The sequence below is a fragment of the Zootoca vivipara genome, chromosome 12, assembly GCF_965207765.1.
Source record: "Zootoca vivipara chromosome 12, rZooViv2.hap1.1, whole genome shotgun sequence".
In the NCBI taxonomy this organism is placed as follows: Eukaryota; Metazoa; Chordata; class Lepidosauria; order Squamata; family Lacertidae; genus Zootoca; species Zootoca vivipara.
The window spans coordinates 20,324,384-20,349,478 of record NC_142595.1 but is presented as its reverse complement, the minus strand read 5'-3'; the positions used below and the strand labels follow the sequence as shown (position 1 = coordinate 20,349,478).

At 43.1% G+C, this 25,095-nt stretch overlaps 1 long non-coding RNA gene across 1 annotated transcript in view; it reads left to right on the top strand.

The window, feature by feature from the left end:
- The first annotated feature begins 13,347 nt into the window (after positions 1 to 13,347).
- The window catches only part of LOC148683814 (uncharacterized), a 410,944-nt gene continuing 399,196 nt past the window's right edge, over positions 13,348 to 25,095 (top strand). Inside the window, exon 1 of the long non-coding RNA XR_015946507.1 lies at positions 13,348 to 13,486. This is a non-coding gene — a long non-coding RNA (uncharacterized LOC148683814). The remainder of the gene's footprint in view (positions 13,487 to 25,095) is intronic.

The window sequence follows — 25,095 nt, the reverse complement described above, 5'->3', positions numbered from 1 at the left end:
GCCCTTGGATTCCGCTGCCCATGTGGAGGGTGCATCTGTGTACCCCATGGGCAGGCCATTAGTGTGCAGGGCTTCTCGGCAACCTCAGAGCTCCATTACCACTTTGTTTAGAAATTAGTAACTCTGAACTTGCTTTGTCATCTGTTGTCTTCCTTTTAACACCTTTATCTTTGTGCTATTGTCGCCATGCATGAAATTTGGCTCTCTGCGCACCTTTTGTGTTTGTTGAATTCAACCAACAACTCCAATCCCTAGTACAGTGGTACCTTACTTTACGAACTTAATCCGTTCCAGAAGCCCGTTCTTAAACCAAAGTGTTCTTAAACCAAGGTGTGCTTTCTCATAGCAGCAGGGGACTCAATTTACACTCAACAGGAAGCGGAACATGTTCTGCTTCCAAGGCAAAGTTCACAAACCAAAACACCTATTTCCGGGTTTGCAGCATTCTTAAACCAAGTTGTTCATAAACTAAGCTGTTCTTAAACCAAGGTACAGTGGTACCTCAGTTTACACAATTGGTTCCGGAAGTCTGTACTTAACCTGAAGCTTACTTAACCTGAAGCGAACTTTCCCATTGAAAGTAATGGAAAGTGGATTAATCTGTTCCAGACGGGTCTGCAGAGTACTCAACCTGAAGCGTACTTAATCCGAGGTATGAGTGTAATTGGTTCCGGAAGTCCGTACTTAACCTGAAGCGTACTTAACCTGAAGCAAACTTTCCCATTGAAAGTAATGGAAAGTGGATTAATCCGTTCCAAACGGGTCCGTGAAGTACTTAAACTAAAAATACTCAAACCGAAGCGTACTTAAACCGAGGTATGACTGTACCACTGTAGAGCTGTCTCTACGCTGCTTTGCACCAGCAGAGGTTTCCAGATCAATTCTAAGGTAAACCCCACACAATTATCAGGCACAGAAACTGGGGCCAAGAGAAGATTGACGCCTAAAGTATCCTGTTGTATCCATGTACAGTGGATCCATGTACAAGTATCCATGTACAGTGCAGATGGGACCTTTGACTTAAGGCAAATAATTAAAAGTATCCCAGTGGCAACTGTTAAAATGTGATCCATGCCAACACTCTGGCATTCCCTTTGCTCTGAAAATCCAAATAGGAAAGCTGCGTCGATTGCATAGGATTTAGAAATTCACATAGGATTTGCATCTGGATTTAGAGAGAACAAAATGTGGAACAGCTGTTGGAGAAGAATGCTACATGGATGAGGGGGAATTAAAAGAGGGATAATGAGTTCACAATCCACATTAAGCCAAGGTATGGCTGGGTCATTGGATTCTGGTATATTTGGCTTCATCCAACTGAAGGGAGTGGATGAATGAGTAGTTGGAGGGAAATCAGTTTCTTTGTAGAGCCAGTATAGTCTAGTTCAGGCATCCCCAAACTGCGGCCCTCCAGATGTTTTGGCCTACAACTCCCATGATCTAGCTAACAGGACCAGTGGTTGGGGAAGATGGGAATTGTAGTCCAAAACATCTGGAGGGCGGAAGTTTGGGGATGCCTGGTCTAGTTAGTACTTAGAAAGGGAGACCAAGGTTCAAACCCCACTTGGCCATGACGCTCACTGCGTGATCTTAGGTCAGCCACTGTATCTCAGCCTAACCTGCCTCACAAAGTTGTGTGGTGTTAATGCATGGGGAGAAGCATGTAGGCTAATTTGAGCTCCTTGGAGAAAAAGGTGAAATATAAATGGAATAAATAAACCATGGGAGTGGCTGGGTCCCCTTGAGTGAAATAGCTCCCCTCTCTGACTCTGTCAAAAGGACTGTACATGCACCTATACTGAAAAGATTTGTTTCTTAATAATAATAATAATTTATTTATACCCTGCCCATCTGGCTGGGTTGCTCCAGCCACTCTGGGCGGCTTCCAACAAAATATTAAAATACAGTACATTAATCAAACATTAAAACCTTCCCTAAACAGGACTGCCTTCAGATGTCTTCTAAAAGTCAGATAGGTGACATAGAGAAATTAACCTGCACATTACATACATCAAAGAAACATCTGTTCAAGGACATACAGTGGTCATAATTGGGAGGCTACCATGGTATAGATAGAAGCCAGTTTGAAATCAGAGCAGACCTACATATTCTGAGCAGAGATACATACAGTAGTATAAAATAGCAGAGCAGTGGATGGTAACAGAAGCAACAGTAACTGATAACAGAACACTGAACCCACGTGGTTAAAAGCCAAACCCCCAAATCCCAGACACATCAATCTATAGTATCTATACACACAAACACACACATGTAGAATTGTAATATTGGCAGTAAATAGCAGTGGGGGGCAGGGAAGGCAGGTAGGCAGGCTTGTTTCCACCCCTACCCGCACCTTTTTCCATTTTAATCCACCAATTGTCCCATTGGAGTTTGTAGTTACTACTGCAGAGTAAGCCATATCCGGCTTGGAACTATTTTATTTAGTTATATGCTTCAGTCAGAATCTTTCTCGGTGCCAGGGCTCTCAGCCCAAGATGTGAGAGCATCTGTGCATGTGCAAAGTGCATTTCCCTTGTCCTAGTAGCCACCGCCAGAAGCCCACACATCCTGGGGCAGTCCTCTGGGTTAGAATGCATTGCTTCCATGCAGGTTGGAGTCCTAGCACTTGTCATTTTAGAAATTAATCACTGTCAGAGACCAATTTGGAGCAGGCGAGACAAAAAGAAAAGGCTGCTGGTTGTGTGACTGGCAAATTCTACTGCATCGCTGCCATATCTCATCAACATTTCCTGCGCCTGAGATGCCAAGCTGCCTCCCCTAACACAGCCTGATAAGAGCTCCACCTTATTCGTCTTGGGCTCCTCTGAGTTCAGCAGGCAGCCTCTCTCTTTAGCGATAGCCTATTAAATGGACACATTCCTTTGAAGCCTCCTCTTGATTTTGAAATCCAATTTTCCCCCAACAAAGTCAGGAGATCTGATTGGGAGTAACTATGGAAACTGAGCTTAGGAGGGTGGGGGGGAAGACTTGAAGGGAGTTGAAAGAGCGGCAAGGTTAAAAGGGGGAAAAAACACCCTGTAATCGAAAGTCAGACAGTGCTTTGGCACTAGAATATCAGGGGATCTAGGGAGAGAGGGTTGGCAGGGAAGACGTGCTGCTGTGAGGGGTGTTCTGTGTGGCTGTGGACTGAGCACCTGTCAGGGGAGGTGAGCAGTCCAGCTTTTCCTGTCACAGCAACCTGGGAGAGCATCTGAATACTCAAATGCATTTAGGTCACCATCTATTCTCACTCGCTCTCCTGGTTTACATCAAAATCTTGGCCTGCCCACTCACTTCCTGCCTCTTCTAAAATGCTAGCAAGTGTGACAAGGTTAAACTACATCACCTGGGCTCAATGGCATCCTCCCCAAACCTGCTTCAAAAGGCAGCCCTGAAGTTAAACTGAATTTCTTGTTAATTAAAAGGAGATAAAGAAAGGCTGGCAGGCAGTAACAAAGGCGGGGGTGAACAACCTAAAGCCCTCCATTATGTTGATAGACTCCAACTCCCATCAGCCTCCCAATCAGGATGGTCAAGGGACAGGGCTGATGGGAGTTGGAGTCCAACAACATCAGCTTAGGTTTCCCACCTCAGCAGCAAAGGTTTATTTTGTATACCAGCACAAAGAAAGAGAAAGTCCTGCTATTGGGCAAAGTGGTGAGGCAGCCCACCTCAAGCAGTGTATTGGAGTGGTACCATTAAAAGGCAGGAAATTGTTTGGTCTATAATTATATTTTAACCAACACGGTGAGTGTTATTTGGATTTTATACCTCAAGCACAAAAATGCCTTGTGCCATCTTGTGTAAGGATGGCGAACAATTTTATTCAGAAATGTCTGATTGACTTACTCTTTTTTTAATGAAAGGCAAGGGTCTGGGTCCCTATTGGCCTTGGGCCCTGCAAAAAAATCTGACCTCTTCTACCCATCTGTCAGTGGCGCTGAAAGCTAGTTTCCATTTCCAACATTTCATCAACACTGTAACAAAACCATGAAACATAGCAAGGTTTTTTAAAAAGGTAAAAGGTAAAGGACCCCTGGATGGAGAAGTCCAGTCAAAGGCACCTATGGGGTTGCGGCGCTCATCTCGCTTTCAGGCCGAGGGAGCCGGTGTTTTTCAGCTGTGCTGATAGGGGCTGGCTTGATTCTCAAAGGTTCTCACTTAGTTGTACACAGGTTTTACTCTAGACCACACAGCTGAGATAGGCAAAACCTGTTTTCTACTCCAGACACTGGAATAATTGTCCCAATGGTGACCAGAAGCATTCAGATTTACTTTCTCCTATTATATAATTATGTAAGTGAATGGCTGCCATTCATTTCTATGGGAGAAAGCACAAGTCTGCACCTGGGGACAATACAGTGGTGCCTCGCTTAACGAATGCCCTGCTCAAAGAAATTTCCACTTAACGAAAGGATTTTTCGAGCGGAGCTTGCCTCGCTAGACGAATGCGTTTTACGAAAAATTCGTCTAGCGAATCGCGGTTTCCCATAGGAATGCATTGAAATTCAATTAATGCGTTCCTATGGGCAAAAAAAAATCAAAAATAATTCAATGCATTCCTATGGGATTCGCTAGACGAATTTTTCGCTATAAGAAAAGACCCGTGGAACGAATTAATTTCGTCTAGCGAGGCACCACTGTATTGTAATGGGAACAGAACATGCCCACTGCCCCTGATGATTGGTGACAGAAACCCCATTGGGGCTGCAAAAATACAGATTGTGCTCCAGAGGTTCCCTACAGCACACAAATCCTCTCTCTATCACCACCCTGCTAATTATAATGGCAGGCATTCTACGGATATTTATGTTAATATTCATTTTTACATTGCACTATAGACCAGTGGTTCTCAAACCTTTCCCCACACTGACCACATGAAAATTGCTGAGGGTCTTGGCAGGGCGCTTAATGGTTTTTCCGCCTGTTGTAGCATCTGTAATGCACTGTGCTGGATCCTGTCATTATTTTTAACTGTTTTTTTATTGCTTGTTCTATTTATTATACATTGTATTTTATTGTATTACAATGTGAATTTCATAGAAATCAAATTGTAATACAATAAAACACAATATGAGAAACACAAGCAACAATAGCATACAATAAAAAATCAATATGAATATTTAATGCAATGGATGTGCCGTCTCTCGTCTTCAACCACAAATTGACAGAGAACACTCCCGACCACCTGAATGAATCTTGTGGACCATAGTTTCGGAACCCTTAGTAGAGACAACTAAATTTCTCTCTCAGAGCCCCTTTATAAGTATCTTTATTAGCATGTTAGCTATTATAGTATATTGCTCCTATGTTGGTTCAGATATATGTTAAGGCTTCTGCCTACACATTAGGCTTCCTTACATATTTAAAAACCATGCAAGGGAGGCCTAGCCCCTTTGGAAGTCTGCTACTTTTGTTTCATGAAAACATACCAGGAAGCTTCACCACACAGGTAGAAATCTTTTAAACTAACATGGGAACAACCATGGAGAGAGTGGCAACTAAATTGTTAAAAGAGTGTGTACATAGGAGAACCAGTATGGTGTGGCGGTTAGAGTGTTGGACTATGACCTGGGAGATCAGAGTTCAAATCCCATGAAGCTCACTGGGTGACCTTGGGCCAGTCATTGCCTAACCTACCTCACAACATTGATGTGGAGATTAAATGGGGAGGAGGAGAACCATGTACACCACCTTGAGCTCCTTGGAGCTTTAAAGTCCTGACTAGAAACACAGCACTAAAGAAAGTCTGGATGAGCCCAATTTACCAGTAGTTGCATTTACATCCCATTGAAATGATGAGTTAAGTCCTATTAATTTCAGTGCTAATTACTATATAGATGTGTGTATTTGTATATAATCATACATATATTAGAACATACAGGGTGAGTCTTTTAAAAAAGGCCCTGTGGAACATGTGTACTCTGTATCCATGGGGCCTCTTTTAAAGGACTCACCCTGTGTGTGTGTGTGTGTGTGTGTGTGTGTGTGTGTGTGTGTGTGTGTATGCATTTGAGTTCACTGCCCTCAGATCTCTATTCTAGTCTTATGAAGGATGAGCAGCACCACAGGAACAAAGAGAACCAGAAGGGATCTGCCTTAAACTGATTAACCCACAGAATCTTTTAACTGGTATTACAGATTTTCAGTTCTGAGAATCTTATTTTTAAAAAGTTGGGTTTTGGTGTTGGAGAGCTATTGGTGAGATGGACAGACAGAATTTCAGTGTGAGGGTGTTATATTTCTTAAAGGTCTGGTGACAAGTCTGATCCACACACCATGAACGACCAGAGAACACATATTTAAGCTGTGACTATAAGCAAACAAAGGGGGGCAAACAGCACATGAATATGTGAGGAGCAGAAAGGGTAAGAGGGAATGGGGGGAGATGGGAACAGAGATACCAGCTATGGCTTTTGAGGGACAAAAGAAGCTGACATTGATAAGGTGTTGAAGGAAAAGAAGGTTAGGAAGAATGCCACAGACAGTAGGTAGAGATGAGACACAAGATAAGTTCTCCCAGCGCCTTTTTATTCCCTCCCACTGACGGATGGCCCTCAGTTTAAAGCTGAGGAATTTATTGATTCTTTGCCTTTGCAATCAGAATATGAGATGGAGCTGCACCTCCCTGTTCCCTTGGATGTCTTCAGCATCACGGCTCCTTTCTCCCAACATCTCCTCTAATGACTTTTTTATTGACAAGACTGAGTCTTAATGAGGAGGTCTTCTGTGTGTCGTAAAGGGCTGCAGGAAGGGATGCTTTTCTTACACCCGATACTAAGGGACACAGCCAGCCAGTGGCTGGCTCACAAGAGCATTTGCTGGATGATGTGAGCACAGGTAGTAGAGAAGTAAAGGATCTGGAGAAGATCAGGTCAATGGGCCAATTCACCCAACTGCGTTAGTGTAAGAGCTGCCCTTGAAGACAGTTTGGAAACTTCCTAGGCTCCATTTTAGGTGCTGCTATTTATGTGTAAACCTCTAAACAGGAATTCCCAACCTGGTGCCTTCCAGATGTTTGGGACTTCCACTCCCAGTATCTCTGACCACTGGCCATGTTGGCTGCAGTTTATGGTAGCTGTAGTGCAAAACATCTGGAGGATACCAGCAGGTTGGAGAAGACTATCCTATAGTCTGGAATCTGGTTACAAAAAGGACAACTTTCAACCATATGAACCCATATCCAGATTTTAGGGGTGCTTCCAGACATTCACATTATCTTGCAAATTCAGATCTGATTTTAGTGTGTGTGTGATTGCTGCATGAGTGTCCAACACACTCCAGATTATTTTCAGTCATGACATTCATCGCTATTCCTTCACTTGCCATCCATATGAGTTTGATGTACGGTAATTTATCATGCTGTGTTTCTTCTCTTGCCCCTTAGTCACTACTCCCTGGCTCTCCACAATCCTTTTTCTGTTCTGGGTATGAACCACAGGCATTTCTGTACCCATGTGCAAGCATGCACCTTTAAAACAGAATTCTCTAGAACTGCAAAAGCAAAAGTTTCCAGACTTAAGCTATGTTTCCAATGGGCAGAATGGGGTATTGTAGTTGGAGGGGTCAGCAAGATTTTTAAAAAGCAGAAATGCAGAAGAGTAAAGTAATGCTGATGTCCTGAGCAAGACTGCTATTTGCCTGACTAAGACTTGAGCAAGTGATAAAGGGGTCTTGTGCTAGTCCTCTCTATTAAAAAACCCCAAACTTTTTTTAATGAAAAGCACTGTGACACATGCACTGCGTGGAGATCTCAAGAAAGCATCACCTAACTGGGTTTTTGAAATTTAAATGTGCCTTCTGTAGGTAGGCAGCAATTGGTAGAAACAGGTCTGCTAATATTGTTTGGGTCTTCAGAAACAGCTAGGTTGTGCTCAAGTGGGGAACAAACAGAAGTAGAGGTGAGGCAACAGGAGTCACCAACTGAATGTAACCACAAATGCTTGATGGACCAATGGTCTGATGTGGTATGAGGCAGCTTCTTATGTTGTCCCTAACCTATGCACTGAGGTCTATATGCACCTCCTGGCCATTTTCACACAAGAAGCAAGGAAAGGAGGCAGGAGAGAGAGGAAGAAGAAGAAGAAGAAGAAGAAGAAGAAGAAGAAGAAGAAGAAGAAGAAGAAGAAGAAGAAGAAGAGGAAGAGGAAGAGTGTGGGATGGAACACTGGGGCAGACAAGTCACAACAGTTCCTAGAGTGTCCACTAACAGGAACTCACCTGGAGGGACACCTGACTACAGGTCAGTTCCTGTTCCCTCAGACATGCAAATGAGTTGGATTAGACAAAAGCCCTAGCCTGCAATCACTCTCTCTCTCTTAGCTACTTCCTCCTTCGATGGGAACACATCTCCAGAGAATCTCCAGTTAGCATGGTTCTCACTCTAGGCCTGCAGCCAAGAGTGAGACCAAATGGAGTCTTACTTTACTAAGTAGTCTCTAGATGTATATATACTTGTAACTTTTCTAAGCAAGCCTGCCTTTCTGAGATTATGCTGTAACTCAGGATGAAACTGTAAGTAAACTCTATCTTATTTTATAAACACTGTGTTGTGTATTTCTTTTAAGAGGGACAAAGGGGACCTTTGCCAGGAAGTGTAATATTGAACTATAAAGTGTAATATTGTTATAGAGATTCTAGCGAATCTAACGCACATGCTTTGCTGCGCACAAAAGGGGAATGTCACTCTGCTGATATTGGAAGCTTGCTAACACAAGCTTGGATAGGATCTATCTAATAATATATCCTAATCCACATCCCTAACATTCCCATAAAGGGTTATTACGGCCCAGGACTGCGTATTTTTGTGTATTTTTGAAGGATTGCTTTGGATTGTGATTTTGAACTGAGTAGGATTTTTTCAGTTAGAACTTCCTGGTGAGCACATGGTCTATTGTTCTCCAGTGTGCCTAGGGGATTAGCTACCCCTCCCCTCCCTCAGAGTTTACAGCACTGAGAACTCAGAGGCAGTGAAGATTATTTTGCATTTTGAGATATTTTTAGAGATTTTGATTTTGGAATTTTTGGCAAATTTTTGAATTTTGAGATATTTTTAGAATTTTGAGATTCCAAGATGGCTTTTGCAGATTTTGATAGTGGAGTTAAGCCAGGATTCATGGCTCTAGATGATGACAATTATGTATTTTGGAAACAACGCCTGATAGCATTTTTAGATGCAAGGAATGTTTTGGATGCCATTGAAAAACCTATGCCTACTGGCACAACAGCAGAGGATTTAGCCAAGATAGCAACTTGGAAACGCATGAACAGCGAGGCCAGATACATAATTTTGAGTGGACTTCGCAACAGGCATCTAACATCAGTTAATAGCAAAGATGATGCAGCTAAAATCTTAAAAGATATTGAGCGCAGGTATGGAGCATCTACTAAGAACTCCTACAGGAATTTGATGAGCAAATTAACTGCGCTGAGGATGAATTCAAGAGAAGAATTCACTGACCATATCAGCAAATTTAGTGAAATTGTTCAGAGGATTGATCTTACTACTAAAGCCCTTGATGAAGAAACAAAGGTTTCATTTTTGATAGCATCTCTAGGACCAAGCTTCAGTTCATTCAAGAGTTGCATGGATCACAAAAAGGACCTGACTTTTGAAGAACTGATTGATCATTTGAGAGAGGAATGCAGAGATTACCTTGATTCTTCAGAAAGGAATACAGGGAGAAAGGACACTAATTATGCTTCCAAGCATTTTCAAAGGTCCAGACAAACGCCAAAGGAAATAATTTGCTTTAACTGCAATTTAAAAGGGCACATGGCGAAGGAATGCCGGGCACCTAGGAATAAATCCCGCCCCTTTCCACCAAAAGGCGAAAAGAAGGGGGGTCGTGGGCGTGCAATGATATTGCAAGAAAGAAATGTAGCTTTCCAGAGCTGTGAAGGAAAGCGCAATAAGTGGCTTCTGGACAGTGCAGCAAGCAGCCATTTCTGTTATAAAAGGGAATATTTCAATGAAATAGACAATAATAAACAGTCTGAGATTGAAATTGCTGATGGAAATGTTATAAAGTCAATAGGTGCAGGATCTTTGAACTTGAATTTCAAAGTGAACAATGAGTCTTTTGATACTACAGTGAGTAATGTTAAGTATGCACCAAAGCTGAACTGTAATCTAATAAGTGTGTCTAGCTTGGACAAGAAAGGTTTTGAAATTATATTTAAAAATGGACAATGCAATGTGATAAAAGATGGTGAAGTGTTTATTCAAGCCAAACTAATCAATGATGTGTATGAGATTGATATTTCAGAGAATGAGTCTGCAAGGGTTGCACAACCCAGCAGAAAGGATCAACCAGATCTGGAACTCTGGCACAAAAGGCTTGGACACAGGGATACCAACCTTATCCTGAAAATGCAGAAGGAAAATCTGGTAAAAGGTCTACAGGTAAAGAATTGCAGTACACCAATGCCAAACTGTACAACTTGCATAACTGAAAAGGCAGTCAAGCCTTCCTTCCCACGTTGTACAGAGAAGAGAAGCACAAAAGTCATGGACACTGTTCATACTGACCTATGTGGTCCGCTGAATGTACCTTCCCTAGGAAACAATAAGTACATTCTGATATTTATAGATGACTTCTCAAGATATTGTGTTGGATATTTTCTAGAAGAAAAGAGTCAGACACCGGAATTGTTCAAACTGTACTTAAACATGGTGAAGAACAAATTCCAGAGAGCTCCTTCCACCTTAATTTCGGATAATGGTGGAGAGTTTTGCTCACGGCAGATGAAGGCCATCATGGCACAAGAAGGCATAGCACATGTAACTACAGTTGCTTACACGCCTCAACAGAACTCCATTGCTGAGAGAAAGTTTAGGTCTATTATGGAGATGACAAGGTGCATGTTAAAAGAGGCCAACTTGTCACAGAAGCTATGGGGTGAAGCGGCGAATACGGCGATTTATTTGCAAAACAGATTGCCTACAAAGGGTGCAGAACGCACACCATTTGAACTTTGGCACGGGAGAGTCCCAAGTCTGCAGCACATACGTGTGTTTGGAAGTGTCTGTTATTACCACGTGCCCAAAGAGCGCAGACACAAGCTTGACTCCAGAGCAAAAGCAGGTATCCTGGTTGGATATGCTCCTGGAGGTAAGGGATATAGAGTTTTAGATCCAAAGAGTGGCAGAGTAGACCCATACCATGTGGTTCATTTTGATGAACTAGGAAAGTTTGATACAAAGAACACTGTTATTGACTGTTCTAGAGAGTCACCAGATGAAGAGTTTATAAGTTTTCCTTTAGCACAAGGAACTAATATACCTTCTAGTGTCACAACACCCCCTACAGGCGACACCCCAGAAGACGCAGAGGTCCAGACCCCTGGCGGCACCAGAGACGAAGAGGAGGAGCTGTACGTGGACATGCCAGCGTTGGAGGAGGATGAGGATGCTGATGTGGTTGCACAACCAGAGGTCAGATGCTCATCCAGAACCAACAAGGGCGTTCCGCCACTACGACTGTCCTACTTTGCAGGGTCGGCGTCTCCACCAGAACCTTCCACTTGGGAAGAGGTAGAGCAGATGCCAGCCACCGAAGCCAGTCTCTGGAGGAAAGCCGCGCAGGAGGAGATTGACGCACTGCACAAGAACAAGACCTGGACACTCACAGAATTACCTGCTGGTAAGAAAGCAATTGGGAGCAAATGGGTGTTCAAGGTTAAAAGGGGTTCAGAAGGGGAGGTGCAACGTTACAAAGCAAGACTAGTGGCACAAGGTTTTTCACAGCAATATGGCCACGACTATGACCAAGTCTTTGCACCGACAGTGAGATACAGTAGCGTAAGATTACTTTTAAGCATCGCAGCATCTAAAGGGATGGAGGTGAAACACATCGATATAGCTACTGCGTTTTTGCATGGGGAAATTTCTGAAGAAATTTACATGAAGCAGCCTAAAGGTTTTATAAAGCCAAATGAGGCACATTTGGTTTGCAAGCTTCAAAAGGGACTGTATGGTTTAAAACAAGCAGCCAGAGCCTGGAACTTGAAATTGCATGGAATGCTGGTGAAACTTGGGTACAAGCAAGGTGAAGCTGACAAGTGTTTGTACACTAAGCAGAGTAATGGACAATTTTCTTATATTCTTGCCTTCGTTGACGACCTTTTAATCGCAACGTCAAATGACAGGGATTATAAAAATGTAGTCCAGCACCTCAACAAGGAAGTGCAAGTGAAGGAATTAGGACCAGTTGAGTATTACCTCGGGATTCAAGTGGAAAGAGAACAGGATGGTTCATTTCTACTTAATCAGAAGCAAAAGATAATTGAACTGTTGGAGAGTATGCAATTGCAGGATGCAAAACCCGTCGACACCCCGATGGCTACAGACTTCTTAAAGAACCAAGAGGATTCGAAGCTGCTGCCAAACAACACAGAGTATCGTTCAGCAATTGGTAAACTTTTGTATTTAGTTACCACATGCAGACCTGATTTAGCCAATGCAGTAGGGATTCTCAGCAGGAAAGTGAGTAGTCCCACTGAGCATGATTGGGTTGGTGTGAAGAGGGTGGTTCGATATCTTAAGGGTACAATGGATTGTAAATTAAAGTTACCAGCTGTCAGTGACCCTAAACTCATTGGGTACACTGATGCTGACTGGGCGGGTGATAATTCTGATTATAAATCCACAAGCGGGCATGTCTTTATGTATGGGGGCGGAGCTATCACATGGGGCAGTTATAAACAGAAATGTATAGCTTTATCGTCTACAGAATCGGAATATGTTGCGGCTACAGAAGCGTGCAGAGAGATTTCCTGGCTGGACCAACTCCTAACAGACTTTGGCGTGGAGAGAAAGGAACCTATAAGCCTGCTGGAGGACAACCAAAGCTGTCTAAAGCTGGCGCAGAATGAGAAGTTCCTAGCACGCTCAAAACACATTGGGGTCAGGTACCACTACGTTCGCCAGATGATACAAGATGGACTTGTCGAACTGTCGTACTGCTGCACATCGGAGATGACAGCAGACATCCTAACAAAACCCCTGCCAAGACAGAGTTTCCAGAACCTGCGTGTCAAGCTGGGACTCTTGGGTGGTTGAATAAAGTTGCTTATGTTTTGTTTTGTATGTAATGAATGTTGTGAATTGCCTGAGAAGGGGTTTGTGGGATGGAACACTGGGGCAGACAAGTCACAACAGTTCCTAGAGTGTCCACTAACAGGAACTCACCTGGAGGGACACCTGACTACAGGTCAGTTCCTGTTCCCTCAGACATGCAAATGAGTTGGATTAGACAAAAGCCCTAGCCTGCAATCACTCTCTCTCTCTTAGCTACTTCCTCCTTCGATGGGAACACATCTCCAGAGAATCTCCAGTTAGCATGGTTCTCACTCTAGGCCTGCAGCCAAGAGTGAGACCAAATGGAGTCTTACTTTACTAAGTAGTCTCTAGATGTATATATACTTGTAACTTTTCTAAGCAAGCCTGCCTTTCTGAGATTATGCTGTAACTCAGGATGAAACTGTAAGTAAACTCTATCTTATTTTATAAACACTGTGTTGTGTATTTCTTTTAAGAGGGACAAAGGGGACCTTTGCCAGGAAGTGTAATATTGAACTATAAAGTGTAATATTGTTATAGAGATTCTAGCGAATCTAACGCACATGCTTTGCTGCGCACAAAAGGGGAATGTCACTCTGCTGATATTGGAAGCTTGCTAACACAAGCTTGGATAGGATCTATCTAATAATATATCCTAATCCACATCCCTAACATTCCCATAAAGAGGAGTGACAGTCAGAAAGGGAGGTGCCCCACCTACCTTTGGCCCTGGCCTCACCCACTATTGGCTCTGACTCCAACCTCACCCACCACCAGTATGTGGCCACTGACAGCTTGCCCCCAAGGGATTGTGACCCTTGCAATTAAAAAGTTATCTGTCCTACTCTACAGGATCAGACCCAAGCTGGTGTATGAAGATAGTTCACTTCTAACAAGCCATGTTATTAGAGAAAAGCGCCAAGTGTGCCAGCAGAAAGAAGTTACAGCCCAGAGCCAGGCAGGCAGCCAGCACAAATCCACACTAGGTGACAAAGGACAGGAGTTACTGAGCAGTCAGTATTAACAACCAGGTTGCCAATCTAAGAAGAATTAGGAGCAGTTGCCAAGAAGTGAAAGCAGCACACAGCTGGAGGTAACATTGGGGTGAACTGAGGGCCGAGATGCATATTGCAGATATTCAGCAAGATGCCCTCAGTGGGCTCTTCCCTCCATGACACTGCCACTGCTGCCATTTCATTTGCCCTCTTCCCCTCTGGATCCAATCTACACAACTGCCCACAGGGAGAGTGCAAGACAACTGGAGGACGATGTTCCATCCCCTCACTCTTGTCTCAACTTGGAGAGGACAGGTGAACAGAGAGAAACAGGAAAGAAGAGAATGAATGGGGTAACAAGGCCCTGGGAACCAGCAGTAACGTCCCAGGTGGGTGCAGACTTTAGCAGCTGCCCCAAAATACCCTGTCTTGATGCTGGCCCTGGCTCTGTAGCTTGACCTAGAATTAGCGTGGTTAACCCTTTTTTCAGCTTGAGTGTTGCGTTTCCTTCTGAGGATACATTCCAGCCAGGAAAAAACACTCAGAGGGTGTGCATGGGGTGGCTGGAGAGAGTCCCAAGGGCCAGATAGAGACGCTTGGAGGATCACAGTCTCAGTGATGATTTTCAAGACCAGTTTGGCCACTGTGGGCTGCTAGTCCTAATTCTGGTATATCAACACTTTTCCCATGGCAAAATGGTTAGGTGAAGCTTCTGTTATGCGGCCAGATCCAGATTTGGCATGGGGGCAACCTGGAGAAAATGCTCACAGTGGATTCCCCTCCTTTCACTGTCAACACTGCCCATTCATTTACCTTCTCCCTCTATGCCTCACTCACACCACTACTGATGATAATGATGGTGATGGTTTTGATAGATGACTGAGCAAGGCAGGTGGAGGCTCCAGTTCCTTCTCTTTGCTCTTGTCACTGCACACGTATGCATAGCTGCCAAGTTTTCCCTTTTCTCGCGAGGAAGCCTATTCAGCATGAGGGAAAATCCCTTTAAAAAAGGGATAACTTGGCAGCTATGCACGTATGTGGAGAATGCTGGTGCACAGGCAGCAATGGCAAGAAAGAAGAACAGAGCCAGAAAACCCTGGTGCTCCAAGGTGACCCCATTGTTGGTGTGTGGACCTTGGCAGGTGCTGGACACTGCTGACCACTGACACCAGTCCTGGACAGAACAAAAAATGTCTAAATGGTGTACTGTTGGCCAACTGCCACCAAAGTCCATATTAAAATGGAATGAGCTCTGGGTTGCACAAAGAAAAACTGAAATGAAATTTCCCAAGCATTTTCCAAACTTAAAACCTGAAGGGCACTTTAAAAACAAAATTTAAGGTTGGAGATGGGGGGAATTTTTACAGAGAGGATATCCATCTCACTTTTGCCTCTACTAAAGCAGATTGTGCAGGGTTTGGTTTTGTTTCAGAGCCAAACTACACATTGTCTGTAATGAGAACCCTATGGCCCCTTCAGCAAGGCAATGCCTTCTGGGAAGGAACACTCTTCAGTGCAGAAGAGGAAAAAAAAGGAATGACAGGCTTCATCCTTCCCCTGCCAGGTAGTTTGCCACTGAAGCCTCCTTCTCCCTAGTTGCTTCCCTCTGCCTGATTTTTGCAAGATCAGTTTGGAACACTAGTCAGGGTAACAGGCTGTCAGGGTCTGGGCTAAATTTCCCTTCCTCCTCCCGGGTATTTTGCTGCTAATAAGCATCCTCTCCAGGGAAGGGACTTTTGGGCTAATATTATACTTGGCTGTAACGTGGGGTTTGACTCTTAACCTGCAAACCCTGCTTGACCAGAGCTGAGGAAAAAACAAAACAAGTGTGCACATGTGTACACAAGGGAGGGGGAATCTATGTCCTTCCAGATGTTACTAGGATCCTGCTCCCATCATCCCGGAGATTCTGAGGCTAGTGGGAGTTGGGAGTCCAAGAACATCCAGAACGCCACTCCTGGTATACACAATGGGAAACTAAGCTTTTGTCAAATTTCCTTCAGTTCTCTTTAAAAAAACATAGTATATATTATTCTCACTAAGCACATTCTTTCCCTCAAGGATTTCTGGGCACTGTAGTTTTACCACTCATAGACTTAAAATTTCCAGCACCCCTTAACTACAGTGCCCAGAATTCTTTGAGGGAAAGAATGTGTTTAAAATGCATAGTGTGTATGTAGCCACACTTATTTGGGAGTAAATCTCACTGAAATCAGGTATAGGGTTGTTTTGTTAAAGTTTAATACAAAACTGCTTTCCAACCTCCTGCAGCACTTACATGTTCACTGTCCAACATCAGCACAATAAAAAAACATTACTATGCCTACTTTGTGTTTAAATAAATTAAGTGCCCTATGTCAACAAATCATTCAGCACACTATTCATTTTAACAATCTGTAAAAATGCACCACTCTTCTGTTCTACTTCCTTTATGGAGTCCTTCCATTCCAAGACACTTTTATGGCATATTACTTGATTTAATTAAAAGCACTGGAAACATTTAAACCAGTTTATTTCCCTCACAACCACCTCAGCCTGTAACCTAATGCTACATGGCAACTTCTTTTTATAAAAAATACCTTAATTGGCTGCAGGTTTCTGTCTCAGTTGTATTTTATAGCAACTGGCCCCATGTTAGTCCTGTGATGGAAATATTTGAGATACCAAGTTTGAAGGTTTAAGCAGGCCTGTCTTTACTTTGTGGTTCTAAACAATGGATAGAAATCATTATTGCTATAAACAAGTCAATGGCCATATATAACCCTTTACTTTAAAAGAAGGGTATTTGATGTGTTAGATTACATTGCCAGAGTTATGAGATATAAAAAGTAACTACAACAAAATCCTCCTATAATACACTGCTTTTAACAATTCAGGCTGTAATCCTATGCGCATTTTCCTGGCAGTAAGCTCCATGAAACACTGGGGAAGTTACTGTCCTCAATAAATCAAAAACTGTTATGTAAACTTGTGCTTTTCCCTGAAATATCTCCAACACAGTCAAAATCTGATATGAAATCTCTCCCCAAGGCTTTCCGGGAACTTAAAATCCTTCCAAGTTGTGGAACTCCCTCCCCAGAGGGGAGCCTGGCACCTTCACTACTCAGTTTTTGTCACATGCTGAAGATACACCTCTTTCTTTACTTTGGCGTATGACACTGTTTGTAGGACCCACCCTATTCCTGGGACTGTAATTTGTTTTAAACTGTTTTAAAGCTGTATTTCAAATTGCTGGGACCTGCCCTGGGACCTTACGGTGAAGGGCAGGTAATAAATCAAACAACAACAACTATTCTCAAAACTTTTGCCATTCTGTACTAAATTAAGAGAACTTCAGGCCCTTGATGAGACTGGCTCATGGTGCCTTCCTCACCTTCTCAAAAATACCCTTAAGTCCTTAGGTTTCTGCCATCTCTTCCCTGTCTGCATCATTAGCCGGTGCCTCAATTATAGATAAGATTGTATGGATAAAAAAACATTTTCTTTGCAATACTCAGTGGATAAGTTTTGCAGATGCCTTTCCCTCTTGTGTCTGTGACATGCCACCTGAGTTGTCTAATACAAACCTGCTCTACAGACACCTTGGTGCAATGAGTCTTGTGTGCTCTTGCTATTGGCTTCCGACAGACTATGCTTGGGATGATGGGGACGAATGTGTGGGAAGCAAGTATGTGAGAGAAACTTATTGAGGTAGAGCAGGGATTTAGAAGGCTTGTTGATCATTTCATTCCTTTTTAGTATACTGAGTCTTAACAAAAGGACCCATATCCAACTGAATACTGAATGAACACCCACCCACACCCCAGTGAACAAAATCAATGGGTGACACCTGTGTGTTAGTCATTATTGCAGAAGGCCATAGATAGCAACAGGGATTACCTAAAACAAAATAAGGAGATGGATTTGTTTGCAAGTACAGAACAACAGAATTCAGCCTGTTCTTGCTGCAGCCTCAATGCAAGCACTGTGGTGTGTGTGTATATATATAAACACAGGGCACTCCAGGTGTGCAATAATAGAAACCACTGTGTACGTGTGAGAGGATGAAATCAGTTTGAAAAACACCAGCTTTTCTTTGGGTTATGGATCAACATCCCAGAGGATAATTTATAGAATGCCAGAGTTCTGAGATTACCTCTAATTTATTAACTAAGTTTCTGCTGGCATCCCAAGAGCGCCGCACAGACAGCAAAGTTAAAGCACTACAATTTATATAAGCCCATATATAATTGAGTAATAAGAAATGGAAAACCACATCCATATGAATAAGATAAAATAAACGTAAGGAATGCACTTGGTAAATTTATAACAGTGATATGAAGATCTGATAAATACAAAAAGCAAAGGATTATTCAGTCAAAGCCAAGGCTGCAATCTGAGTCATGCTTATTTGGCAGTACATCCCATAAAATCAATGAGCTATGCAACTGATTCCAGCTTTTGTTCTTAATCACTGTTGATATGCTTCAATGGAAGTTGCTGAGTTTATGTAATTGGTTTTATTTCTTTTTATAAGTTGCTTTCCGTTTTTTGAATGAGAAAGAAAAAAGGCGCATCCACACTACAGACTTATTTTGATTCAATAGCCATTGCTTCCTCCCAAGGAACTCTGGGAATTATAGTTTATGAATGGGTGGGAGCACTGCAATGATTTTTAAAAGAATTATCAGCATGTCACCAGGCTTTTATTCCCAACTTTTTCTAGAAAAGACATGACAATTGAAGTAGGGCTGGCCCCAACATTAGGCAGAATGGAACAAAAAGCAGAATAAAAAGCAGCCCCACCACACAGTGGTTTTCCTGAGCCCCCAGCCATACACTGGAGTACCCTACCCCATTCCCAATATTGAAATAAGATTCAATAACCAGGCCAGTCAGCTTCTGTACTCAGAACAAGGATAGGAGGCATCTTGTCATTTGTCTCCGGCAGCAAAATCTTCAGCCAGACCTGAGTTAAAGTTACTGTATATAATACAACCTATCCAAGTTGGTAGTATAGGTAGGGTCAGAAAAGGGTGGGGTAGTGGCACCGGCTATTGTTCCCCTTACACAGGAAAAAAAATGTGTTTATAAGGAGAAAATTGCACTAAATTGCTAATGAATTTTCATGAGAATTTTAAAAAACTTTATTTTTCCTGCAGAAATGTGGAGAACTGAATTTAAGATTGGACAAATGAGAAACTGAGAAAACCTAAAGTGACATTCTTCCATCCCTACCTTGTGTCCTCCAGATGTTGTTGGACTCATCAGCTCCAGCCAGCATGGCCAATGTAGTCCAGCAACATCTAGAAGACCACAGATTCATTAACACCAACCTAGAGATTATATTTTACTATCATGAATAGCTGACTAGTGGCCATAACTGAATCTTTCGAAAATGAATTCCACAATTATTCATTGTTATAAGCTGTTAATTATGTATGTGGACAACATCTCCTCCCATTGCAAATTGAACAAGCAAGTCAATGACAGAAACGCTATGGGCCCTTCCTATACCAGTTGAATTTCCCTTGATTGCATTCTCTCTTTGCTGTTATCAGAAGCAGACTATCCTGGGGAAAAAGTGGAAGGCAAGCAGTTGGCTGTCAAGTGATCTCTGTGAGTAGCTGACATGGCATTCAACAGCCCAGCTAACCAAGTCTGTGGTGTGTATATCCATCTCCTCAAGCCTCGCTCCTCTTGACACAAAGATTTGTAATGGGTGCTGCTTGGAATTTAAATACACCACCAACAGAACCAGACCAAGACGTTTTAGTGCCAATTGCCTGCAATTCTGTATCCACTCACCGGGAAGTAAGCTCCGATGAAATCAATGAGATTTAAGATTTTGCTGCAAATGCCTGACTGTACCTCAAATTTACATTATGTTTATGCTAGCATTGCAATCATGTGTTCCCCTAAAGAATCCTGGAAACTATAGTTTGCAGGAGATTCTAAGAGTGATCTGACACGAGATTCCTAGTCACTTCCTCTGGTCTAAGAGAACTACCAGCTCCAAGATTCCAGAGACGGAAAGACAATCTTAATGGGAGATGGAGTTCAAGTTCCCCAGCTCTAGGGTTGCCATATTTTAGGAAGACCCCAGAATTATTGAGCTTCTTTTAAACAAACCCCAAAGGACGTCACTTCCGCCTTTGAAATCACTGTAATGTCTGGGAAATAATTCACGGAACAGTGGATTCACACATCCTTAGGTCTGGTCCCAGCAGTCAGCCAAGTCAGGCTCTAGCCAAGGGCCCCAGGGTCTTGGAAGGGCCAGTAACCATCCTAACTCAGTTGTGCTGCCATTCATCACCCTCCCCACTGGCCCCAAGGATGCTTTTCAGTGGCAGGAGTTGCTGGTGCTTTTGAATGGAAGCCGCAGCACATCTCTCATCTATGGCAACTAGCATGGCCAATGGTCAGGAAGAGATGGTCCCTCTGACAGCAGCAGGGGTGGGGAACCTGGACTGCGACTCTCATGTCTCTGAGTATGTTTTATTATTCATTTCAACCATTTATAAATCACTAAACACAGTAGCCTACGCTGCACAGAGGTCCACAGGTTACCTGCACCCTGCCCTACAAAAATTAAAAAGAGGAAGAAGTAGGTTGCATTAATATATGTGACTATGGGTTAAACTTCCTCTGTAATCTAGAAAGATTCCAAAGTCCCTTTATTACGACCAACCTAAATGTCAGGAAACTTAACAAGCTTGTGGTTCCACCCAAACTCTTCATTGGGCTGGATGTCAGGCAAAGTGCCAGAGGGGTGAGGAAGGAAAGCTAGCGTGGTACTGAAACCTAAATGTCAAAATTGGTATTTTAAGAAATCATTTTTTGCTGTATAATGTTAGAAAATGTGTGGCTATGAGGGCATAGCTATGGGGATTGTGATGATGAGGGCCTACACTTCAGAATTTGCCACCACACCAATGCCTAGTCTGCTGTTGGATTTTTTCCCAGCCAGTCTGGGGCCACATTCATACCATACATTTTGAGCACCATGATGCCATTTTAAACAGTCACAGCTTCCACCAAAGTATTCCTGGAGTTGTGGTTTATTAAGGGTGCTGAGAGTTGTTAAGAGATCCCTATTCCCCTCATTGAGCTACAGTTTCCAGAGTGCCCTGTGAAAAGGGATTGATTCTTAAACTACTCTGACAATTGTAGCTCTGTGAGAATAGGATTCTCCTAACAACTTTCAATGCCCCCAATAAACTACAACTCCCAGCATTCTTTGGGGAAAGCTATGATGACTGTTTCAAGTAGTATCATAGGGCTTTAAACATTCAGTGTTAATGTGTCTTGAATTAAGGAAGGGACAAAAAGAAGCCCAAAGTTGCCTGGGGTGTATGTGGAACTTCCCAAAGAGACACAGCTCTGAAGGAAATTAGCTCTGAAGCAGTTAATTTCCCTGGCTCCCAAATTGAAAAGCAGCAGGAACGTCAGCGTGAAAATGAACTTGCCTTGTTCGCTGGGGTTCGAAGACAGCGGAACTCAATCAACAACGGGCCACACGGTTCAAAGCCGCAATTCATCCCTCTGCGCCTCTGAAAAATGGGAGGTGACAGTTCATTTTGCCAGTGACAGTCTGTCGGTCTCGCTCAGTGCTTCTCCCCCGTCGACTGAACGGCGGAGGTAAAGTGCCGGCTCTCTGGCACCCTCACTTTGTATTCCACTCAGATGAACAGGACAGTATGAGATCAAAGGTGGAAAAAATCTCCCCACGGCCATCCACCTGGTATTTTGCCTCCCACCCAATCTTTCCCCACCAATTCCTTTGCACAAAGGACCCCTGAGCCTCATCCACTCTCAGGGGAGCTGTTCTGCTGCTCCCCGCTTTCTGTACACCCTGATTGTGGCATCAGCATACAGAGGTGCAAAAGGAGGTGCAGCCATGCAAATAAAGAAGAGCCTTAGCGGTGGGGGAGAGCAATGGGGAATTATCTTTCTCAGCAGGCCCGTTCCGAGGCCTGGGGAGGCCCAGGAGACTTCTGGGTTTGAGGGACCCTAGGCATAATAAAGGCAGCCACGGAAAAGTGATGACCTTAAAAAACAATATAAGGCACCAAAACGAAGAGTGAGACATTTGATTTTTAAAAAATTGTTTAACAAATGCTTTTCTAGCCTTTTTCTATGCAAATACACTGGCTACTGAGGGGGGAAATCTTGCCTTCATGCTGTGTCACAGCTGATATCGGTGAACAAAAAAGCAGTATTTCACCAAAGCACATGCCTTAGTTGCTTAAATTTGCAGCTCTCGGGTTGAGAGAGTGTCACCATTTGATCCAATGAACATAAAAAAGACAAGGGCAAAACTTACCGAATGTCAAAGAATTAACAAGTGTCTAAATCTGAGGCCCCTTCAAGCTTGAGGCCTTCCTGCCCCACACCCCTACTGAACCCCTGGCCCTGCTTCTATGCAATTTCCATCTCTCCCTCCACCCCCATGTATCCTTTTGCTGCTGTCTTTTTTCAAATAGCAGACTCCATTATAAATCAGGGAACACAGAATCATGTTGTACATGAATGCTGCAGATACCTTAATAAGACAATTTTCGGCATGGAGGCCACATTCCCTCATGTGGAACTTTCCAGAGACAGCAGCCGGTGTAGCCAGAGGCAAAAGTGGGGAGAGCAATGATGTGACTTTTACCTTTGTGCAGCGGGCTATGTATTTCAGCATCACAAAAGCCAGACATTTTTCCACACACACAGGCAAACCACCATCAGGGAAGCAGGAGCCATTGGCAAGAGTACAAGGGATCTTTCCAGTCAAGCAAAATCATTTGCGGAGAGTGCAGAGCAAGGCCAATGAGAGATGCGGCCAGAGCAGAAGGCATGGCCCACAAGACCTGTGGTTCTCCAACCCCTGCCTTCAGGTAAAAGGACTAAATTAAACACTTTTAAGGCCTACGGGTTTGAACTCCAATTTCCAGTATTTATTCTACAGTATTGATATTGTAATAGTTATTTCAACAGTGCAAGCTTAACCTATCTACCCAAGGATAAGTCCCACTGCGGTCAGTGGGTTTTTCTTCCAGCCAAGTGTGTGTGTAAAAAAGCCTAAAGCTTAACTGCAATCCTACGTGTCTTTTCTGAAGTACTGTAATCTCAGTTGAGTTTAATGGAGGCCTACTCCAAAATGCAAGTAGATAAATAGGAACCGCTACAGCGGGAAGGTAAACGGCGTTTCCATGTGCTGCTCTGGTTTGCCAGAAGCGGCTTTGTCATGCTGGCTACATGACCTGGAAGCTATACGCCGGCTCCCTTGGCCAATAATGCGAGATGAGCGCACAACCCCAGAGTCGGTCACGACTGGACCTAATGGTCAGGGGTCCCTTTACCTTTACCTTACTCTCAGTTCAGTGCGTACACAAATGCACTGCACAGGAGAATGTTCTATTGAACTCAATGGGAATGACTTGTGAGTAAATGGGCAGGATCAGGCTGCTAAAAAGTACTTTGCTCTTGGCTAGGTTGTATGTTAAGAGATTACCTTCATGTCAGTGCATTTGGATTTATTTTATTTTTTTGAAATGCATTATGTTCTAGAAACATAAATACTGTATACTAATCTTGGTATTTGCAATACAGAGATAAAGAAGGGAAAATGCACACTGTAATGGCGTAATTATCAGTTACTCTGCCCCATTAGGAAATAAAAGACCATTTTACAAGAAAGAAGCCCTACAGCCAATAGCTACTGTCCGTGGGACAATAGCACACTCTTGAGCTGGTGAAAAGCAGGCTTCAGCCAAAAAAATAAAAAATAAAAAAGCTCTAAGCCCTAGAACAGTGATGGTGAACCTGTGGACCTCCAGATGTTGCTGGACTACAGATCCCATCATCCCCAGCCTGCAAAGCCAGTGATCAGGGATTGTGGGAACTGTAGTCCAACAAACATTTGGAGGTCCATAGGTTCCTCATCCCTACCTAAGAGTGTAGGGTGATGTTCTTTCCTTCACCTGTCTGACAGTTCTGGATGGGGGCATGTATAGAAGAAGCAATAACCACAAAAGTGTGCTTGCAAAACTTTTGATTTTTACCACTGGATGGTCAGATTCTACTAAGTTTATTTTAATTAGCTACCAAAAGAAATGAGCCCCCTTTGCCCAAATGCTCTCTTTGAACTGAAGTGCTTCTCTTAAATGCCAACTCAGGAGCGCAATTTTAAAAAACTGACCAGAAAAGGAGGAAGGAGGAGATTGATAGATTGCATATATTTCAAAGCAAATCAGAAGGAAGTCAGTGTTTAAACCAGTAGACCTCTGCACATAATCAAGCTTAAGATCAGAGACTTCTTTGGAGGCCACTTGAATCATAGCTGCCAAGTTATCCCTTTTTTTAAGGGATTTTCCATTATGCTGAATAGGCTTCCTCGCGAGAAAAGGGAAAACTTGGCAGCTATGACTTGAATTTATAGGCTCTTGGTTCCTCCGATCACTATTTTTAAATCACTATTTCACAGGTGGAGAACCTGTGGCCTTCCAGATATTGTTGGACCTCAACTCCCATCAGCCCCAGCTAGCATGACCAATGGTCAGTGATGGCGAGAACTGGAATCCCACAACATCTGGAGGCATTGGGACTAGTAAGGCACGGAGTCCAAAATTAAGTGGAATCGGAACCAATGATAGACAAATCAAACAAATTATTGTTTTGTCCTCATCCTCTTATTTGCTGAGTTTCACAATACTGAGACTTAAGTAAACTGAGGGCAGACAAAGATTGGTGAGGCAGTGCCCCATATGCCCTAATGGACCAATCTCCACTGTCTGGAGGGCCATCCTTTCTTTACTGCCCTCCAAGTGTTTTTCTGTGGCTATGTGTGGTATATGGTGTTGAATTCTTTTGAAATTTGACACAGTAAGATAATTTAAAATAAAACAAACCTCGTAGGTTAAGCTGCATTGATGAATCCTAAGTTAATAATGAACTGAATTGCCAGATTCAATCCATTTATGCCTTATCCCCCGTCCCCAGCTCTAGCAACATATGTAAGTAGGAATACAGAAAACAATGAATTAGGTTGGATAATATATATTCAGTTTC